Source organism: Hyperolius riggenbachi, chromosome 3 (genome assembly GCF_040937935.1).
Source record: "Hyperolius riggenbachi isolate aHypRig1 chromosome 3, aHypRig1.pri, whole genome shotgun sequence".
NCBI classification, from domain to species: Eukaryota; Metazoa; Chordata; class Amphibia; order Anura; family Hyperoliidae; genus Hyperolius; species Hyperolius riggenbachi.
The window spans coordinates 414,531,901-414,539,224 of NC_090648.1; positions in this window are offsets into that span (position 1 = coordinate 414,531,901).

Here is a 7,324-nt window from a genome sequence, read left to right on the forward strand (position 1 = left end):
ACTTCTTATATATTTCAAAAACTAGTGTACAAATCAAGGGCTTCCTTGTAACCAAACTAGGAACAGGCTGTACCATATGCTCCATTCCTTTAATTTGTCTGCCTTGTTTTTTTCATGAAGGGCTGTAATTACAGTTTGTGGATGTTGAAATGTAGAAAACTTTTGTAGTGCTGAACGTAGGGTTGTATGTAAACTAAAACTTTGTTTATGGATACCTTGATGTTTTCACCACTGCTAAAAGTATCATCACTACATCCGCCTACATAAGTTCCAAACACCCAGCTGCCCAGTTAACACATGCAGCAAGGTTTGCTAAAGATGAAATGCAGTGAAATAATGTAATGTTTGCTTAACACAGCTAATGATGTGCAGACTGGTTTAATGTTGAGAGAGATCTAACCGCTAAATAGATAACGGAAAAATAGTTTTGCAGGAATGCTGAAACACTTTTTGTCAAATCTCAATGTTTTTTTGGGAGATAAAAAAAAAATTGTCCTAAAAATTACAAAACTTTATTCAGGACAAATGTAACTTTAAATTAAACGCTACACAGAAGTTCACTTAATTTGGTCTGATCTTCTATATAGAGATGAGATGTGAGGGTGATCACTGATAAGTTCAGTTTGTACTGTCCTGGCTTTTGACAGGTTTGCTTTAAGCCTCTCTAAGTAGCTTCCCCATAGACATGCAGTGATAGCCATAAGAGGGCATACAAACCTGCTGTTCCCATGCTTTCAATAATATGAGTATGAAAATGCTGAGCCAAAATAGGGACACCTGTAAGGAATGAAGAACTTGTTTTGGAAATGTGAAGTTCATTTTATACATTCACTTTTAAGACTTGTTCAGACAGCTGTTTTCTAAGTGCTTTTATCTAGTTCTCATGTTTTGCATCCTGACTAGGACACGGATGTGAGAAAAGCCCTCAGGAAATATTACTGTCATATGGACCATGGATAACTGTGCCAGCATGCATGCACTGTGTACACAAAAAATGTGCCTCACGCATTCAGCTTGCACTACTTTCCACTGCTTAGAGCTGAGATTTGCTTAAACTGGAAGTGGCCATCTGTGAAGAGGAACTGAGATACAAAAAACTGAAAGAGGTATCGCCTATCCTACATCGTGAGTTTAAAGGAAGTTGTACATACAAACAAAATTAGCATTGCTTGATTTCTGCAGAGCAGTGAAGTGGAGGTTTGCAGCTCTGTTTAAACCACCATACATAAGCTTGACTTAAAGAGACTCTGTAATAATAAAAAAAAAACCCTCTGGGTATTTACCTCGGGAGGGAGAAGCCTCATGGTCCCAATGAGGCTTCCCCCATCCCTGCAGCTGCAGAGAATCCAGCGCTGGCTCCCCCGAATCCTCCTGCAATCCTCCCCAGACAAGGCTTGATTTATTTACCTCTTCCAGATCCAGCACAGGCGCAGTAGTGGCTCTTTATTCGGGCTAGACGGAAATAGTCGAACCCGATCGTATCTGCTCTACTGTGCAGACGCGAAAACACTCACTCCTGCGCAGTAGAGTGGATCGATCGGGTTCGGCTATTTCTGCCTTAAAGGGAACTTTAACTGTAAAAAAAAAAAGTTTTACTTACCTGGGGCATCTACCAGCCCCCTGCAGCCACCCTGTGCCCTCGCAGTCACTCATGGCTCCTCTGGTCCCCCGCTGCCAGCTAGTTTCATTTTTGCCGACTGGGAGTCGGCCGGCCCGAATGCATACGTTTTTACACATCCCTGCTGAAAGCTATTGCAGACATCAACAAGTACATTTTTACGCGTTACGGGTGTAATGCGTAATGTGGAATGCATTACACCCGTAACGCGTAAAAATGTACTTGTTGATGTCTGCAATAGCTTCCTGCACAAGTAGGGATGCGTAAAAACACCTTTAACCTGAGGAAAGAGTGGCTAGTGCACTTACGCAGGATCGCGGTAGGTAAATATTTACCTCGCCGCACTTCGGGGGACCCGGGCAGGCTAACTGAGGGACTGAGAAGGACGGGGGAAGCCTCGTTAGGATCCAGAGGCTTCCCCCTCCCGAGCTAAGTATCCCCTAGAGGGATTTTTTAAATTACAGACCCTCTTAAAGTTGGCTGAGGTGGAAGATAATGACTGCCTAAGCCTATAATTAGGCGTGTGTACAGCAGCCACCGACCCCCTACCTGCTACTGATCCGCCCAGTGGATCTACTCATTCCCAGCGATGGCAATTTCCCGCCGATCCCATTGTTCGTGCCTGTTCACAGTACTGCCTTGTAATTGATCATATTATTCTAACACGCTGCATGCAGGCTTTGCATTAAAGTTTGTCCAGTCTCCACTGCTGTTTACAGTTATTATAACGCATGTGTTATGCAACTGACCAGTGTGAACCTAGCCCCAAAGGACTTATAGGCTGCTGGGGGCATGATGCCCCTGCTTTGGAGTCCAGAAAGTGACATTGCTTACTTACCAATAGGCTCTTAACTGTTTGGTCTCAATCCTGGAAGCAGGAAAATCGGGTGCATATGAGGAGTGGACAAATTGGACGCCACCATTTACTCTAATGTTAAATATCGGTTATCAGGTGTAAACGGGTGCCCGTTGAACTGTTTTGCACCTATTGTCATTTACTGTTTTTACAATACTATAACGGATTAATTATCGTTTTAACTTTTCAATATTTTGATATTGTAATTTTTTAAATCAATTTTACATTCGTTTTTAGAATTATAAATGTTAATTATTGTTTTGAAATTTAATTTAACTTTTTTTATAATTTTTTACATTCTATTTGAGATTTTTAATTTCGAGGTGGGGGGCTGTTTTAGAATAAGTACGTTATAGTTTTTGACATGTAATTTTACTTTGCGCAAAAGGTGGATCAGCGTAATTTTACTTTACCAGTTTTTTACATTCTTTTTGAGATTTTTAATTTTGAGGGGTCTTAAGGTTAGGCACCACCAGGTGGGGTCTTAGGGTTAAGCACCACCAGGGCGGGTCTTAGGGTTAGACACCACAACGGAGGGTCTAAGGGTTAGGGATAGGTAGAGGGAGGGTTCTGTGTGAGAGTAGGGTTAGGTTTAGTAGTAAGACAAACTTTTTAACTCTTTTCAATAACCTAAATCAGTAACACTAAATACCATTTGATGGAAAGGTGTTATATTGGATTTACAAAATCAGCCAATAAAAATCACATGTATTTTTACGGTAGCATGCTGATAGTTTCTGCTAAATGTCAGATGTAAACATGATTAAACATAAACTGTGTCTCTGGAATAATAACAATTGTTAAAAATCTATTTTAAACGAAGTGGTAATTTAAAACAAAAAGTATTTGTAAACCAATATTTTTATACTTATTATTGTAAAATAAGGAATTTGGCGGTATCCTGTGCACTTTTTTCATAGCGTGTCTATTTCCTGCATGCTCAGTCCCTGACTCCTGGTAGATCTCTGAACCACTTGTTCTTCTGGATCCTGGAAGTGCAGTCCCGCCTTCTGCTGGCATTACACTAGGCAGTCTCATGAGGCAGGGTGCTGTTCTTGAAAGTTCCTTGAAATCCTAATTCCCAGGACATGCGTGGACTTTAAGTCCACGGTAGAAAGCCCGATGGCTTCTTTGAGAAGCCGCAATCTTTCTAAAGAAAAAAAAAAAAGTTTCCAGGACTTAAAAAAAAAAAAAAAAATGGTCTGTTGCCATTTTGTGGTCAAATAGTAAAACTACATCTACAATTTTTTATGAAATAAATACACATTATTACACTTAAAATTAACTGTTTACCTCCCACACCAAAATTACCCAAATAAAATTTTTAATTAAAAAAAAAATTACAATGAAAAAAGACAAACAAAAAAAAAATTGTTACCTAAGGGTCTGATCTTTATTAATATGCATGTGAAGAGGGTATATTACGAATATTTTTTAAATTTATAAGCTTGTAATAGTGACGCAAAACTGAAAAAATGCACCTTTATTTCCAAATAAAATATTGGCACGCAATACATTGTGATAGGGTCATCATTTCAATGGTGTAATCACCGGGACAAATTGGCAAATAAAATACATAGGTTTTAATTATGGTAGCATGTATTATTTTAATGCTAACTGAGAAATAATGAATTAAAATTTTTCTTAAAGAGACTCTGTAAGATCAAAAAGTTCCCCTCGGGGGTACTCACCTCAGGAGGGAAAAGCCTCCAGATCCTAATGAGGCTTCCCCCGTCCTTCTCTGTCCCACAGGGGTCTCGCTGCAGCCCTCCAAACAGCCGCCCGACAAACCCGACAGCCTGTTCAATATTTACCTTTGCAGGCTTCAGCGGGGGCGCTGTTGCAGCTTTCGGCCCCGAAGTAGGCATAAATACACGATCTCAGTCGAGCCCACTCTACTGCGCAGGCACCAGAGACTTGCACCTGCACAGTAGAGCAGACCCGACGGCGATCGGGTATTTCCACCTACTTCGGAGCCGACAGCCGCCAGAGCGCCTGCGCAGGAGTCGGGAAGGTAAATATTTACATCCCCGCTGTTCGGAGGGCTGCAGCGAGACCCCCGAGGGACGGAGGACGGCGTGGGAAGCCTCATTGGGACCCTGAGGCTTCCCCCTCCCAAGGTGAGTAACCCCCAGGGGACTTTTTGACATTACAGGTTTTCTTTAATATTCCAGTTTAAAATGAATTTAGAAAAAAATTATTCTTAGTAAAATGTACCACCAAAAGAAAGCCTAATTGGTGGCAGAAAAAACAAGATATAGATCAATTAATTGTGATCATTAGTGATAACGTTTTTGCCGAATGAGCGGGATGTGAAAATTGCTCAAAAGCATAAGGTGAAAAACGACTGAAGGCTGAAGTGGTTAAGTCTACTTTAAACGTAGTATGAAATTTATGCAGCTGACTTGTATATAGACAGTAACTGCTCTGAAGAAGTGCCCAGCCTTATTTAATAACCTAAAATATCTAATCGGTATGACTAGATGTATTTAGCTGAATGAACTGAGCAGCGGAGGTCCAATTCTAGATCCAGGCCATTACTTACTCTAGTTCTATGTGTGCTCATGCCTCTGTAAATAACCTGCATTGGAAACGTGGTACAGGGCAGATCAAGAGCAGGGAAATGAAGAAAGCACTTTGTTAATGTATGAGGAATTTTACATTTGTTTGTGAATGTTATTCATAGCTCCTGCATGGAATTGAAACTTCATCCTTTTACCTTGAGTGAAAATATTTGCGGAAAACTATTTTGCCATGATGGTTAAAAACACAACCGGTTTCTTTATTATGATTCTTAGTACTGTAACAGAATATAATTTTAATGTATTAATTGATGAGAGAACTGTAAGGACTTCCAGAACAATAATTTCCATCTTTGGCACTTGAAAGACTTCAGAATGCCTGAGGTTATAAAAGAGCTCAGTTGCTTTCTTATTCTCATTCTTATTCTTTAGTGTGTTTTCCATGATAAGAGAGGTCCAATATCAGAATTCTCTGTAACTGTTACATACAATTGCAGGGATCCAGTGTTATCCTAAATTGTCAGGCATCTTTTAACTGCACTATTTGCTGTTATTGCTGCTGTCTGAATAATAATAATACAGATGAGCTGGTAATCAGCTCACATCTGATATCCAGACAATCTGGCCCTAAAGGTTCCCATACACTATGCAATATACCCCTGCAGATTTGATCATTGTGGTCAAATTTGCTGACTGCCGAGTATTGATGCCCTCACGTGGCACCTAATTGTAATTTGAATTGATTTCTTGCTGAAACTGATCTACATTACAAATCTGAGAAGTCAATTTTTTGGTGGCCATAAGAGGGTGGGAGGGGGCATTGAAGGGGCAATAGTAGTGACTATATGGGCAGCCTAGAGCCAGTGACAAGCCCCGGGTGTGTGCCCCCCGCTAATACTGCTCTACCCAGGGCCCCTGTAAAGTATTAGCACAACAGAGAGGAATCACACTCACCTATCCAGCACGTTCCCTCCTGTGTGCTTCCATCATCCCCCAAAGCCTACACTCTTTGACCTGGCATGAGAAAATACCAGGTCATGGGTTATGGACCGAGATCAGGGAAGCCAGGTTATGGGGTATTGGCAGAGATCACAGAAGCCAGGTCATGGGGTATGGACCGAGATCAGGGAAGCCAGGTTATGGGGTATGGGCAGAGATCACAGAAGCCAGGTCATGGGGTATGGGCAGAGATCACAGAAGCCAGGTCATGGGGTATGGGCAGAGATCACAGAAGCCAGGTCATGGGGTATGGGCAGAGATCACAGAAGCCAGGTCATGGGGTATGGGCAGAGATCACAGAAGCCAGGTCATGGGGTATGGGCAGAGATCACAGAAGCCAGGTCATGGGGTATGGGCAGAGATCACAGAAGCCAGGTCATGGGGTATGGGCAGAGATCACAGAAGCCAGGTCATGGGGTATGGGCAGAGATCACCGAAGCCAGGTCATGGGGTATGGGCAGAGATCACAGAAGCCAGGTCTTGGGGTATGGGCAGAGATCACAGAAGCCAGGTCTTGGGGTATGGGCAGAGATCACAGAAGCCAGGTCATGGGGTATGGGCAGAGATCATGGAAGCACACAGAAAAAAGCGCGCCAACAGTATAGGTGAATGTTACTTCACTTTGCTAATACTTTGCAGGGGCAGTATTAGCAAGGGCATGACATTACTATTTATTTAAATAGTCTATAGAAAATCAATATGCACGCCTCCCTCCACCTGGACATATTGCTGCTCCTCTTTCAACGCTGACTGGTGTAGTATTGCAGCCCACTGTGGCCCTTTCATATTTTTTCCTCTGCTATGTCTGCTATATCACTTATACCGTGTAACGATCGGTGTAACACAGAGAGGATCTGATTACCGGTGATCTGCAGTATCACCGAGAATACAGATATATACCCGATTATTGATGATCTGCAGTATCACCGATAATCAGATATATCTCTAACCTCTGGACACCTGAGTAATATGAGTGTTTGGTGCCCCCGTATACAGGGTGAAAGGCAGTAAGAGAAACTGCCCAAAGAGCAGGCTCCTTCCGATGGCCTGAGTCTCCCCAAGGGGAGGAGTCAGGCTGAGAGTGGGAAGGACCAGAGTGCGAGTGACACCAATGGTGGTGTGTCACTGACAGATCTGTGAACTATCTCTAAACAGAGGATATAGTTCTCGAGGTCGGACAAGCCAGGTCGGCAACAGACAGACAGATCAGATACAGAGGAAAGAGACTGATACGGAATCCTAAGGCAAGCAAGGTTTGGCAACGGAGTATCAGATATAGCGAAGTACCAAATCAGAGATCAGAAGAGAGGTCAGGAAAGCAGAAGGTCA